Source organism: Balaenoptera physalus, assembly GCF_965194825.1.
Source record: "Balaenoptera physalus genome assembly, chromosome: 8".
NCBI classification, from domain to species: domain Eukaryota; kingdom Metazoa; phylum Chordata; class Mammalia; order Artiodactyla; family Balaenopteridae; genus Balaenoptera; species Balaenoptera physalus.
This window is the reverse complement of record NC_138887.1, coordinates 115,524,860-115,540,418: the sequence shown is the minus strand read 5'-3', so window position 1 is coordinate 115,540,418 and position 15,559 is coordinate 115,524,860. Positions and strand designations below refer to the sequence as shown.

The 15,559-nt window shown below is 34.5% G+C and overlaps 1 protein-coding gene across 2 annotated transcripts in view; it reads right to left on the bottom strand.

Moving 5' to 3' along the window:
* Positions 1 to 15,559, bottom strand: part of CNTNAP2 (contactin associated protein 2) — a 2,064,732-nt gene that overhangs the window by 1,523,614 nt on the left and 525,559 nt on the right. The window lies entirely within an intron of this gene.

Genomic DNA, 15,559 nt, shown 5'->3' with positions numbered 1-15,559 from the left:
CTTCAGAATAAATAATACATATAGTACAACCCATGTAAAAATGCCTTTGTTTGCCTCATGAACATTGTCTTTACAGCATGTCCCTGGTCAATATAACCACAGTCGATGTGACTTTGCTACATTTTGCTTTATTGCCATTTGTGCACTACATAAGGGAAAATAGATGGTGTCAATAAATTATAATCTGACTTACAGGAACACACAGAAAACTGTACTCCATAAGGTCAATTTGCGCAAATGCTATGTTATGACAGTGGTATTGAACGTTTTGTATTTTCCCATAAAATGGACTAAGAATAGTGCAGGTGAAAGATTAAAATAGCTTCTAAGAACACAAATAAGAGAAGGGTTAAGAAAAGCCATAGCTTCCTTCTTTTCTCTCAAGAGTTCTTCAGTTGCTGTGATCAATATTACAAAGGTTTTCCATTTTGCTTCAACACTCCCCTCTACTAAGCTGTTAAGAAAGAATAAGTATAGAAGCTGACAGTTGACATATTGACATAGCCTAGAAAACAGAATTTAGCATTTAGTTTTTGTTTGGGGTAATGTTTGCTTTTTGTTGTTTGGGTTTTTTAAAATTTGTTCTTCTTTATTTTCGTCTGCATGCATAATATATGATTATACAATTTAGACAGCCTGGGTTTGAATCTTAATTCTATGGCTCACAAACTGACTACCTATACAAAAATTACTTGATCTCTTTGTGCCTCTGTTTCTCAGCTATAAAATGGTCATAATAATGATACCTACCTCAAAGGAACAAGGTATGCATATTTAATGATTTAATTATGACAATTAAATCTATTAATATTGGGAAGTGCTTCTTATAATGGTATCTGACACATAACATAATAGGTGCTACATATGTGTTTTAAAAATAAAACTATACATGTATCATGATATAATTACTCTTTACAACTAAAACAATGGAACATATTCCTTAGATGTTATTATTATTACTATTATTATTAATTTGTATTGCAAGGCAAAAAGCCCTTTAAAATGTCTTAGAATTAATTTGGAATATAAACAAGTATAAAGCTTTAAATGGGAAAATCCAACCAACTTATATAAATTAATGTTACTGCTTTGTTTGGGAACACAGGCAAAAAAAGAAAGAAGGAAGAATGGAAAGAGAGATTGACCAAGAGAGAAAAAAGGAAGGGAAAAGGCAGAAAGACAGAGGGAAGGAAGGCCTGAAGAACGTAAGGTAGGAAGGCTGGCAGACAGAAAGGAAGACTTTAATATACCTGAAGAAAATATAATCCTGAAAAGTTGACATAATAATCAAAATACCTAAGCTGACATAACTTTTATGAGTGTTAGAAGGGCTTTTTGAAAAACTAATTTACAATCTGAAGACACAGTTATTATGAGTAGTACCATACAACTTCAAATTATTTCACCTACTTTACCTGTCCATTAACTTTTCAATATTTAATTAGCCTACTTTAAAACATTTCATATTAATTTTGTCCAAAATTAAAAGGAGAAAAGGAAATTGAGGATGTGTTAATGTTTTTTATAATGTTTGAATTAAATTAATTAGACATTTTCATAAACCTTTTATGCAAAGTTTGCTTTCTTTGTATAAGCATTAATTTGTAACTTTCTAATATAAATTAGCCTAATTGAACCTAATATGTTCTATTGAGTATTGTGGAATTATTCCTTACTAAATTATATATGCAAATTTTCAACAGTGTAAATTGAGTTATTTCTAAGCTACATTAAAACTAAAAGCAATTATTTTGCATTTGTTTGCTTTTTTATATTTGAATACTTCTTGGTTTGCTTTAAAATATTACACTTGAAAATTATAAATATTACAATTAAGATAATAAATATGCCACTTATATGTACATAAAGCTATATTCATAAGCATCTTTATAGTCAAATATCTAAACATCCAACAGCAGAAATTCTAGGGCCAATGTATTATATTTTCGACTACATTTCTCAATGAATATTGTTTGATAATTACACTTAAATTATTAAATTATGTGGAAAACATAACATGATTGATTATATACAAACTGTGTTATGGTATACATTTTATATTTAGTTAGCCTAATAAATGTTTTCCTAAAAATATACATTATAGAATATTATATAACACAATATTATAGAAAATATTATAGAACATAGAAAATCAAGAATAAATTTATATTCAAAAATAGTTCAAAAAGGATAGAAAATTTTACCGACATAGCATGACTGAAGTAGTTCAAGCATTAAATTTCCCTTTGAGCTTCCTGGTATCCAAGAGAACTCGCAAAGAGGGTTATGCAAGTCTGTTTGACTTATGAAAGGAAGCATGAATATTGATATGGAAGGCAACTTTTATATCACTGAATTCATAAGAATGAAAAGCATTAAGGACATTATCTCCAACAACAGACATACTTATGGCTCATTTACATAAGAACTTTTGAAAAAGCCAATGCCATAATAAATTGTTACAATTATTTGTGTGGTGAGTTGCACTTACATAATAATAATGGCTAAGTTTATTGAGCTTTTACTATGTGGGCACTCTTGAAGCACTTAATATGTATCAGCCTGTTTAAATGCCACAGCAACCGAAAAAAGTAGGTACTATAAGGCATGCATTTATTCAACCATATGTATCGATTACCTATTCTGTTCTAGGCACTTAGAATTCATTAGTAAACAAAACAGCAAAAAGCCTTTCCCACTGTTTTAGATTAAAAAAACTGAGATTTAAGAGGGTAGGGAATCTAAGGTCACAAAGCAAGTCACCTGGTGGAGCCACTGTTTGAACCAGGTAGTCTGTTTAGCCTGAGTTCTTACAAATTAGGCCAGACATGCTTCAGATATGTAAATATATGCAAATATATATTAGTAATACATGTTAGGATTTTTGTAAATCCATTTCAAGTGACCAAAAGTCTGAGTTCTCTCTGACCAAATGGGAGGATGTGTTGCCTGTAGGAGAAAAAAGAGAAAGTGGGGAAAGAGCCAGTTTGGGGTGAAAATAACCAATCTCCCCGAAGCCAAAAATATTAATTAATTAATCCCTCAATTTATTTGTCTTTCTCAAAACTCTACTGAGTACCTACACTGTGCTACGTACTGTTACAGACCCTAGAGATCTCTGGATGACTAAGATATGATGTGTTTGTCTTTCAAGAGTCACCGTCTTGCTGGCTAATGGGGTGCTGAGGAAGATTCATTGCTGACAATTCAGTGAAGAAAGTACAACTATGTCCATATGCTCTGAATACTGAGGCATGGAGAGGGGGTGCCTATCCAGCTTGGCGGACAGGACAAGGAAGCAGTCCTGAAAGTTTTAGAGGAAGTTCGTAGTCAAAACATCAAATATCCCAAAATTAAGATGAATGTAGATTAAGGGGAAATTATTTTTTAGAAAGCAAAGGAGAAAGGCAAGCCAATCAATCTTATTAGATAGGCACAGAGAACAAGAGAAAAACAGATGACAGAGCAGGAGGGAGAGAAGAGAGCAGGGAACGGAGAGAGAACATGAGAGAGACTGACAGACAGAGACAGACAAAACAGAGACAAAGAGACAGAGAGCGAGACAGAGACACACACACACACACACACACACACACACACACACACACACACACACACAGAGAGAGATAGAGAACTGACTAGATGACTAATGAGAGAGCCTAGAAGAAAACACGGGTGAGAGAATCAGCACTTTTAGCCATTTAAACTGGGATCAATACTGGTTTTACCACCTAGTAGTCTGGGATCTTAAAGAACTTCTTACCTCCTCTCAGCCTTTGTTTTCTTATTTCTAAAACTAGATAAGTAATATCCATCTCAAAACATTGCTGAGAGAGTAAATACGATAATGCTTATGAAACATCTGACACCTAGTTACTCAAATAAATAGGACTTTTCTCCTTTCCACTATATATATTATTTTGGATGAACTCCTTGAGGTCTGGAAAGTGATGGTATTCCATCAGGACTCACTACCCCTATATTTGACATATTGCATATTTTAAGATAAAGGAACTTGAGAAATGGTAGCTTAAGGAAGAACTTTCCGACCTTCCCCTGGAAGCAGGTCATAAAACCCTCAAGTGAAAGGTGCCCTCCCTATACCTAGAGGAAAAGAGCTCCCTTATCTCCAAAGACAAAAGGCTGCTGAGAAGAATCCTAGTGAACTGGCCGTGCTAAGTCTTCCCCAGTTCACTACACCTGGCTCAGACCCTGTGTCTTATCCTATTTTTCCACGACTTTCTATTCTTCATCACACCTAGAATAAAAAGGCTCAGGTGTAACCTCTTCTTTGGGTCTTCAGTTCCTTATGGAGTCTCCCAGGTCATGTAAAACTTAAATACATTTGTATGCTTTTCTCTTGTTAGCGTGTCTTTTGGGAAAGAGACCCAGCCAAGAACCTAGAAAAAAATTTTTTTTCCTCCCCTACAAAAGAGCACTAACTTGGACTTTTGAAGATTTTAGAAATTTCCCTTTAAACTAATATCATGTTAGCTTAGTAGTTGTAGTTGGTAATGACTTCATTCATTCATTCGTTCTTTCATGCAGTCTTTTTTTGGTAACTGTTTATTAAACAGTTAGTGTTTGGTGATATACTAAATGCCACAGGATCAAATTCAGTGGCTCCTGCCTGAGAGAAATTCAAAGCATTCTCAAAAGTAATTGCAGGGAAACATTCCAGTAGGGAGATGTAAAGAGTATACCTACAACACAGAGGCCTGAGTAATTTGATCTGGGCTGTGCTTTGTTATTGTTGCTTGTGTTAGAAATCAGGGCTCCCACAAAACATGAAAGCAATATTTCTCAACTACATATTCTTCATTGGCTGAAATGCTTTTTCCTAAATCAAATCTAGTTTGTGGTTCTAATAAGGCAATTCTATCGGAGATGATGAATAATTGGCAGGAAAAATTGTACAGGGCAAATCCTTCTAAGAAATAAGGGGGTTAAAATGTAATTTCTGAGCAGTCTTGTTCCTGAGTTAATTTAGTGTGCCTGAATTTGTGTAACACAACAAACTAGATCGTGTCGGGGGAAGGTTTGTTTCATTCCCCTAGATATTTGACGATTAAGTCTTCTAACTACTACTTGTGCTACTGACAATACTTTTTAGCTACTACTGTCTGGCTTACACGAATTCCATCACATCATTCCTCCTATAACCCAAGAATGTTTTTCTGTAAAACATTTAGACATTATACAATGTACAACAATATGCAATACTGTTCCACAGTCATACAAGTTAATAGTATCAATAACCATCAGCTTTTTATTTATAGAGTACCCTGATTATAGTAAACTCTTGTTTAACACAAATAAAAAGTAGGAGGGGAAGAGTATAAAGTTCCTTGTTCTATACAACTTACAGGAAATTAAATGTGTGTGTGTGTGTGTGTGTGTGTGTGTGAGAGAGAGAGAGAGAGAGAGAAGGGGGTGCTGTGAATATATCAGGGGAGCCAGATTACTTAGTATTATGATTATATTTATGAAAACATCTCCCCTTTCAGCTGCTTCACTTTGCTTCCATCTCTACAAAGAGACACCCCCACTGGATGGTTAACAGACTTCATGGCCAAGTCCAATGGCCCTAGAACTCATTCTCTTGGCTGCTCCATTACCCTTGACAGTTACAACTTCTTTAAAATGCTCTCCTGAGTATTCTTCTCTTAACTGCTTTCTAACATGCCTTGGCTTTCTTTGGGACTTCTGATTTTTGCCTCATAAATGTTAAAGCCCTGGCTTCCAGGTATCTTTAAACTTAAATTTTTAATGACTTCTTCCATTTTGTTAGTTTCTGCGAAATGGATAAAGCAAATAGCTCATTCTCTTGTACTCGTCTCTAACTAGATCTCTTAGTCACTCTTCAAGTGCTTAGGGGTCATTCCCACCAGTTCTTTTAACCATCTAATATCATCATTCTTCTGAAACTACCTTCCCTTTCTCATTTCTTTGGTTTGTCTCTAAAGATTCTTCCTTCCTCCCATTTCCAGAATCCTAGAACCATTTTCTGTTACGGGCTTCTCTCTCTTCTCTCTTGTCTTCATGCCTGGAAACTTTACCTATACTTCTCGTACACTCCTACCAGATTTCTATGATTTATATCTAATTCTCTTTACACTACTATACTGGAAGAAACACAATTTGAAATGGCTTAGAAGATAAATCCAAGACTCCTGAATCTGTAATTTTAGGCTATTTATTATCTTAACTTTTCATGTGCATACTTAATGATAGCTAAAAAGTGCTAAACAATGAACATTTATCATGATCCTTATTAATTTCTTTGCATGTTTTCCTATTTCTTCTTCATTAAAAAACATGAAATAGAGATGATTGTTTTGCTCCTTTAATAGAAAAAGAATATGAAATTTTGAGTGGTAAAATACCATACTCAAAGTCATAGACAACCAAAGATTGGTGGAGAAAGTGCTCTAAGCTAGGTCTATAGAGACCAAATCATTTGCTTAACCTTTTACTGCCTCTTCAATACAATCAACCTTCTGTCTACTCATCCTCCAAATGGAATTTCTGTTCTAGGAAGTTCAGCATCTCTTTATCAACCTTCACTTGACCTCAAATTTATTTCTATCCCATCTCCTAACTCATCCTTTTTTCCTATGTTGAAATAATTGTCTCCTAGTTCTCCAAAAGTGTATATCCAACATTTTCCTCAAAGTCTAGTTAAAGCTTTTCTTCTCTGTGAACTCTTCTTTGAAAAGCCTTAAGTAATATTTTTATTGTTATGTTGTCTACCACACAGATATGCTCTATGCTCTATTGGCTTGCAACATTCTTTAATGTTCCCATTGGTATACCATTTAGCTCTGCAGTTTGGTTTAAGTTTCATGAGGGTAGAAAGCATATTTTCTAGATCCCCTTCCTGAAGTCAGAGGGGGAAACTGGACCAGACTGGAATGTGTTTGTGGAGTTGGGTGGGTAAGATATCCCTTTTCCAAGAGGAAACGGAAAAGGATTGCCCAGAGAGACAGTGTCCAGTGATGGGACATATCTCCATCAGAGGTGGACACATCATCCAACCTGCCACCCATCAAAAGCATGTGCAACAGACGAAGCTGGAGTAAAGGGCAGAAATAAGGCATTTAACAATTTTTTAAAAATAATCAAGGTGGGACCCTGAATTGGATCTTGGAACAGAAAGAAGGCATTCATGGGAAAACTGGTAAAATTCAAATGCAGTCTGGAGTTCAGTTAATAGTAATGTACAAATGTCAAGCAGTCAATATGGGGAAGGCGACGTAAAGGACTTTAAAGACACATTTTGAGCTGAGGCAACATAGGAAGCTTTCTGTAACCTCTACAGGATGATATGGTTGCAGGACATAACAGATACAAAGCTTTTTATATCAAAACATACTTTATTTAATAAAGGAAACAGGAAGATTCCACTTTATTTCTGGCATAACTGTTAAATATAAGATGTAAATTCTTCTATTATATATTTTAAACCTACCGTTATGTGTGATATATTGTGACCAAACTTTAGTTAAAACCGAAATGAGCATTGTGATGAGAAAAATTTACAGATAAGTGATTTTTTTGAAAATAGAATGGATGGCTTACAAATTACTGGAAATAACACAAACCAGAGGAATTCAATGACAGGCAATAAAAGATTCTGAAATGAAAGCTCTAAAATATCAAAACCAATGAGGGTCATTCGAGTATCAAAGAGCCTATGCATGAATCTATGATTCTGAACTAATGTAAGAAGAGAAAATACTCTCCTAAAATTTACGTCATTTAATGGAAAAAAAATCAAGAAGTAAATCAACCAGGAAGAATTTTGATAAGAAAAAATTGCTGAGCAATAGGCAGTAACCAAAACCATAATGACAGTTTTAAGTGGAAAATTACATTTATGGCTTTAATATATTCAGATTGCAAAAATAAAATAAAAGCCTAATAATAAAAATATTGGTCCTACCAGTACAGGAACACGATACAAAAACAAATGATTCTAACACTAATAGGTGGCTGCAATTGTACATGTTAGTGTTCTCAATAGGTGATTGTTTCATGATTTTTTTTTAAGTCTCCAATATTGCAGTCACCTTGTATTTCCTTGAGGAGTCCTAAAACCATGGCTTTTACTCTTAGAGAACTTATAATATTATTTGGATGTAATAATAAGACTTATTAACACAATGTCAGTGATGCCAATTATTTCCCAAGAGGAGTATAGCCAGTACTCCCATTCCCACAAGCACTTTTGTGATGTGATTTTATCACCCTTTCCGTAAAATCAGGAGTCTCTTTCTCAGCTCCTTCCCCCACCATTAATCTTGCTTTGGCCAAGAGAACGCAGCACATGCAGATACAATGCTAAATGGCTTACAGTTCTGAGCCTTAGAAAACCTTACAGCTTCTATGCTTCACCCTCTCGGACCTCTGTCTTTGTTCAAAAGTGACATGATTGTCTATGTAAAATATCTCAAAGAGTCAACAATAACAACACAACCCTGCTGGAACCGATAAAAACTACTATCGTATAAGAATAAAAGAAAAGGAAAGCAATGGGGGCTGTTTCAGTCAAGAGGTTTACAGGAGAGGAAAGCATGATGACTGGTTTTTGGAATGGTTCGGTGTAACCAAGAGGGGAGAGAATTTCTGGTGAGGGTACATGATGGGGAGATAACTTCAAATGAAAATAAGAAGGCCATATCTGCACAAAGGTAAAGCTATTTCGACTAAAATGGTGGGAGAAATACAGGGCTAAATGACAGCTATTTACTTTTACTCTGGTTTTGGCATTGTCCTAAAGGCCATACGTGAATTCTTGACTTGTTTATCACAAAAATTTATACGAGTTCTGAATTATTAGCATCCATTTTACAGCTGGGGAAATTGAAGCTTAGAAAGTTAGGAGCTTACAGAAAGCACTTTCTTCAAAACTAACGTAGCCTCAAATTCTAACCCCAAATTATGGTTGACACTTTGAACTTTACCCAAGAACGAATAGAGATGAAATGTTTGGTTTGTTTTTTACAGGGTTGTCTCCATATGAGTGTGTGTGTGTGTGTGTGTGTTTGTGAGTGTGTGAGAGAGAGACAGAGAGACAGAGAGAAAGAGAGAGAAAAGGAGGGAGGGAGGGAAAGAGAGAGGGAGAGAATGATATCAGGAGGAGGGAGACAGCTTAGAGAAGGAGCACGCTAGAAAAGATAGAGACTAAAAGTAGCCCTCCTCCTTTTTTCATTCCTCTGCTCAGCTGGTATATGCACCTTGACATCACTTAAGGGGTCCTGGAAAATCCCAGTGCCACTAAGAGTGGCCTCAGTTAGAAAGGCGGACAAATAACCTCATTGTCTAGGGAAAGGGGAGAACAATCAGTTCATTTAAATTTTGAAGGTTTACGAAGAAAAACTACTTAATCCCAAAGAGGACTTAAGTGGAGGGAATGCTTGGAAGTTTCTTTTAGTTAACTTGTCTTGGTTAAGCATTCAAGGAGCTGGCTGGCACCATGGAAACTGGTTGTGTTTATGACTTGGGAATCTGAGTGCTAACAGTTGTCACAGTTGGAGAGCATGGGTAGAGAATATCTAATTAATTAATAATAAAGGAGCAGGGTTGTCTTCTCTCAAAACCCTGGATTCTGAGTGAGGCTTCATCTTAGTAACGGTCCATCAGAGTGGGCATGCCAAGCCCTCAGTGGTTGCCAGTACTGGAATGGGGCTATGGCTCTGATGGGATGTACAGCCCCCTTATGGCTTGGACTGTGTAGGTACTAGGTTTCTTGCATAAATGTGTGTGATGGGATCAAGATAGACGTCTGATATTTTCTGTTAATAAGACATGTGAGAGCGTAGGCCATTAAGAGGATAAAATGAAGATGAAGTGTTTATAGTCATATCCCAAATTTGTGGAGCAGGTTTTATCTGTTTTATTTTGAAATAAACCGTGAAAGTATGCTGAATCACAATGTGTCTCTAAGGCTATTTAACTAGGGCAGGAGATTTCAACATTTCCTTTGCCAGACTTCACACACCTAGAAGTGAGAGTTTTGTTCTGTCCTCTGGGTTTCAATGCCAGGAATATCTCTGGCTATGTTTGCCATAGATATAGAAACACTGTCCATGACATAGGCTGGTTTTCATTAGGGGCAAGACTGACAAAGTACACCCACAGGTCAGCATTTAGTTTCTCCTGCAGCCTACAGTTTCCACAAGTGATATTCAAAGATGGGATTTTTCCAAAAGTCCTCTTACCGAAGATTTGAAAAACACTGGGGTAAGCAGCATGGAACTAGTTCTATGTGCTTAGTACATGTTGCCTAAGGAAAAGTGAAAGGCCTGCAATTTCTAGTTCCTCAGAAGGTATTTACTCACTCTAGCGGCATCTGACTCTTCCTAAACTATTACATAATCTTTAAAAAAAAGACAAAACTACATTGAATAAAGGCACACACTAAAGCATCAAAAGAGCCAGAAAGAGTGCCTTCCTATCTATTCCTTTAGAGGGACTGTGGCAGACTGAATCATTTTTGAACAAAACATGAGTATATGCTCCTTTAAAGATTACAAAATTTGACTGTTCTGTGGAGAATCTGAAAGACAAGAACTACTAAAAAGCTGTGTTCATTCCTTTTTTGTCCCTGAGAGCTGTCTAAGAAAAATAATGTGAGAAAGCAGTTGCATTAGAATAGAACTGCACAGCTGCTTTGAAAAATGTTGTAGTTCTGGTATTAGAGTTTAAAGGAAAAGGCTGAAATCATTTTTAATGCAGGACATTGATTTTTCTTAAACTCTTTTAAATACCCATCTCTAAGGTGGCAGGAGATAACGTGACCTTTACATCTCTCCCAGTGTTTACACCTGAAGTGTGATCCAAATAGCACTGCTGCTCTGGGACAGTTCTATCAACACATGTTGGTCCAAAACCAAAATCACCAAAAATCTGATATACTTTAAAGCACATTTTCCACAGAAGGTATTCATATACCTTTAAAAGCACAAATAAAATCCTAAGCAAACATAGATTTGCTTTTGGCATGTGACTGGTTATACATGATTGATATTATAACTGAATTATATTTGAAAAAATATGACCCTTAAGCTCTCCCCTGCTCTGAACATTACTTAATCTCTGGTCTACAGTAAATGGGGATGAAGACCAAGTGATGAAGTCTGAAATGTAATAGGTTATTTTTTAGGTCTGTGTCAATACAACTACAGCAAAACCACTATATCAAAGTGATGAGAATATACTAATGGAGAATGTGGGTCACTGAAAATATATGCTTATCGCCTCTTCTTCAATTTGTTGCTATGTGGCCTCAATAACTCAATTTCAAGACCTTGAAAACAAAGTAAAAACACACTGTGCTATCAATGTGGTTGGGGACAAAAGTTTCCCTAAAGCTTCTGGCCTAATTTTTAAACTACAGGCATTACTAACTCTTATACTTCTTATCTTTTCCTGTATCTTTCAAAATATGTTTGCAAGATAGTATCATCCTATCAATTTACTCGATATTTATAGAATACCCATAACAGGAAAGTGTACAAGTACAGATGGAACATCCACCAAGACATATCATATCCTGAGACATAAAACACACTGCAACAAATTTAAAATAAATGAAATCACACAATGTAAACTCTCTAACAATAAAAAAATTACACCAGAAATCAATAACAAAAAGATATCTAAAAAACTCCAAAAAATTTAAAAAATTTAAAAAACCACACAGATTTCTAAATAACCCATGGCACAAAGAGGCCCTCATAGGGAAACTATAATTAGAAATCAGTAAAATTTTTAAAAGATTTTAAAATTACAGAAAAGAAGTAAAACAAAAAGCTGGTTCTTTATCAATGATAATGATAAACCTCTAGTCAGACAAATCAGAGCAAATGAGAGAGAGAAAGAGAGGGGGAGTAAATTACCAACATCAGGAATGTAAAAGGGAATACCATGAGGATCCTGATGCTATTAAAAGGGTGATAAAATAATATTATTAACAAATGTATGTCAATAAATTCAGCAACTTAGTTGAAATGAACACACATGCAAAGATATAAACTACCAAAATTTACTCAAGAAGAAATAGATAGCCTGGATAGTCCCATATCTAGTAAAGAAATTAAATTCATAGTTAAAATCCTTTCCAAAAAGTAAATTTTAGGCCCCAATTGTTTACTGGTGAATTCTTCCAAACACTGCAGAAAGAAAGAATACCACTTCTATACAAATCTTCTTGAAAAAAGAAAAGGAAGAAAACCTTTCCAACTCATTTTATGAAGCCAATATTACCCTACAGCAAAACTTGTCAAGAAATTATATAAAACAACGGGTGAATATACTTCATGAATATGACACAGAATTATTACAAATATTAACAAGTCATATCCAACAATTTATGGAAGCAATAATATATCATACCAAGTGGGGTTTATTCCAGGAATATAAATTTGATCTAATATTCAAAAATCAACCAATATAATTCGCTGTATCAACAAACTAAGAAGAAAAAGTATATGATCATCTCATTACATGTAGAAAAATTATTTGACAAAATTCAACTCATAATAAAAACTTCCAACAAACTAGTCATAGAAGGGAACTTCTTCAACCTGATAAACTATCTCTATAAAAAGCCTTCAACTAACATTATACTTGATAGACAAAGACAGTGCTTTTCCCCTAAGACTGGGAACAAAGCAAGGACTCACTACTCTCATTTGGAGGTCCTAATCAGTGCAATAAAGCAAGCAAAAAAAAAAAAAAAATGAATGAATGAATACAAATTAGAAAGGAAAAAAATAAAACTGTCATACTCACAGGAGACGTGGTGGTCTAAGTAAAAAAACCTCAAATAATTTACAGAGAAGCTACCATAGTAAGTGAATTTAGCAAAGTCACAGGATACAGGATACAAAAATCATTGCATTCCTTTACATTAAATGAACAATTAGGAATTAGAATTAAGAAATAAGAGTATCATTTAAAATAGCAACAAAAACAAAATAGAGCTGGCAAAAAATATGCAAAACATGCATGCTTAAAAAACTAAAACATTAAAGAGATAAATTTTAAAAGCCTAAATAAATGGCACTATATAACATGTGCATGGACCAGAAGACTCAATATTGTTAGAACGTCAATTCTTCTCCGAAAATGAACTATAGATTCAATGTAATCTCAAAAATAACACCAGCATAGTTTTTGGTAGAATTTGGCAGACTGACTCTAAACTTTATATGGAAAAGCAAAGGTTCTAGAATGGACAAAACAACTTTGAGAAAGAGAAGCAAAGAAGGATTCACACTATCGATTTCTATAGGTACTTAATTTAAAGCTGAGAATTAAGGCAATGTGGTACTGTTAAAAATGATATAAGTATACATCAGTGACATAGAATAGAGAAACTGAATATAGACTCACAAATTTTCCACAAAGTCACCAAGACAATTCAAAGGAGAAAAGATATTTTCAACAAAATGTTCTGTAACAATCATGTCTCCATATACAATTTTTTTAAGAGATCCCAACTTGAAATACATCATAGTCCTAAATGTAAAATATAGAACTATAAAACTGCTCAAAGAAAACACAGAAGAAAATATTTGTGACATAGGTTTAGGTAAAGATTTCTTATATAGGACATAAAAAGTATGAATCATTAAAAAATTTGATAAATAAAAATTAAAACTGATGCACTTTGAAAGAAACACTAAAGAGATTTTTTAATAAAAGCATAAAACAACAACAACAGAAACCCCACACAGACTAGAAACAGTATTTGTAAAGCATATATATGATTAAGGACTGGTATGCCCTATATATATATATAAAGAATATATATATAAAGAACTTATATATATATAAAGAATTTATGTATAAAGAATTTATATATATAAAGAATTTATATATAAAAAGAAAAGAATTTATATATATAAAGAATTTATATATAAAGAATTTATATATATAAAGGATTTATATATAAAGAATTTATATATATAAAGGATTTATATATAAAGAATTTATATATATATAAAGGATTTATATATATATAGAATTTATATATATAAAGAATTTATATATAAATATTTTATATATATAAAGAATTTTCACAGCTCAGCAACAGGAAAACAACTCGATTAAAAAAGTAGACGTAATATTTGAACAGACACTTCACCAAAAAGAGATAAAGATGTCAAACAAGCAGATGAAAAAATGGTCAACATCATTAACCATGAGGAAATTGCCAATTAAAACCACAGCGAGAAACAATTACATACCTATTAAAATGAATAGGCATATATATAAACAGACAATAGCAAAGGCTGAGGAGGATGCAAGACAATTGGAACTCTCATACTTTTTCTGGTGGGAATACAAAATAGCACAGCCTCAGCTTGGCAGCCTCTTGTAAAGTTAAATACACAAGAAATACACTTGCCATACAACTACCCTATCTAGGTCGTCACCCAATAGAAATGAAGACATCTATCCACACAATACCCTGTACGTGGAAGCTTATAGCAGCATCATTTAAAATCTACAAAACCAAGAAGAAACTCAAATGCCTGTCACCCAGTAAATGGCTAAACAAATTGTGCTACAGTGACCAAGAATGAACTACTGATATACACTATGCAACTAGGAATCGTAAGAGCTTTATGATAAGTGAAAGAAGCAGAATCAAAGTGTTACAAAATGTATTATTACTTTTATATGACATTCCAGGCAAGGGTAAATACTGTAGAGACAGAAAAGAAAAACAGTGGTGTCATCAAGTTTTGGGGACTGAGGGAGGCATTGATTACAAAGAAACATGAGGGACCTTTTGGGGGCAGTGGAACCAAAATCTGATTTTGGCACTGCCTTCAGGATTATTTATCTTTGCCAAAATTCATAGTCATATATCTGAACAGGGTGGATTTTAACACATTAAAGTATGATTTAATGGACCTGACTTCCATATTATATATTACGATTAAATTATAATTAAATTAGCTTAGGTATGGCTTAACCCAAGGTTGTCTGTAGACATTTGAAACAAAATGCTGAAGAATGAAAAACACATGATTTTCAGACAGAAATCAGGAGACTGTTATTGGGGAGAAACCTTTCTGGAAACCCACGACTCACCACACAGGAAGCCCTTATTCAACCTGTGAGTCAATCCAGGTCAGAAGCAACGTGTGGAGTGACAGCTCAGTGACTCTGGAAAAATGCCAGCCTCAGAACTGTGTGAATATCAGGGACAGATCAGCTGCTGAATCTTTCCGTCCAAAAATCAAAACTGGACCTATTCCAACACTTTTTACCCTCCATTTCCCATCCTTATCTCTGTGTTTCAACTACTTAATCACAATCCTTTCACATTCCCAGCCTCACTTCATGTTCAGAACGTCACTCCTCATGCAGATGGTGAAGTGACTGGAGCCGTGAAATAGGAGAAAAAGATGGGGGGATGAGGACCTTCAGCCTATGAAAGAAATGATGAGGGAATTTACGATTCCTATTTTCAAATACTTGAAAGACTGTCAGTAAAGGAGAAAATACCTTTATGGCATGAAGCTCCCAAGCCATAATG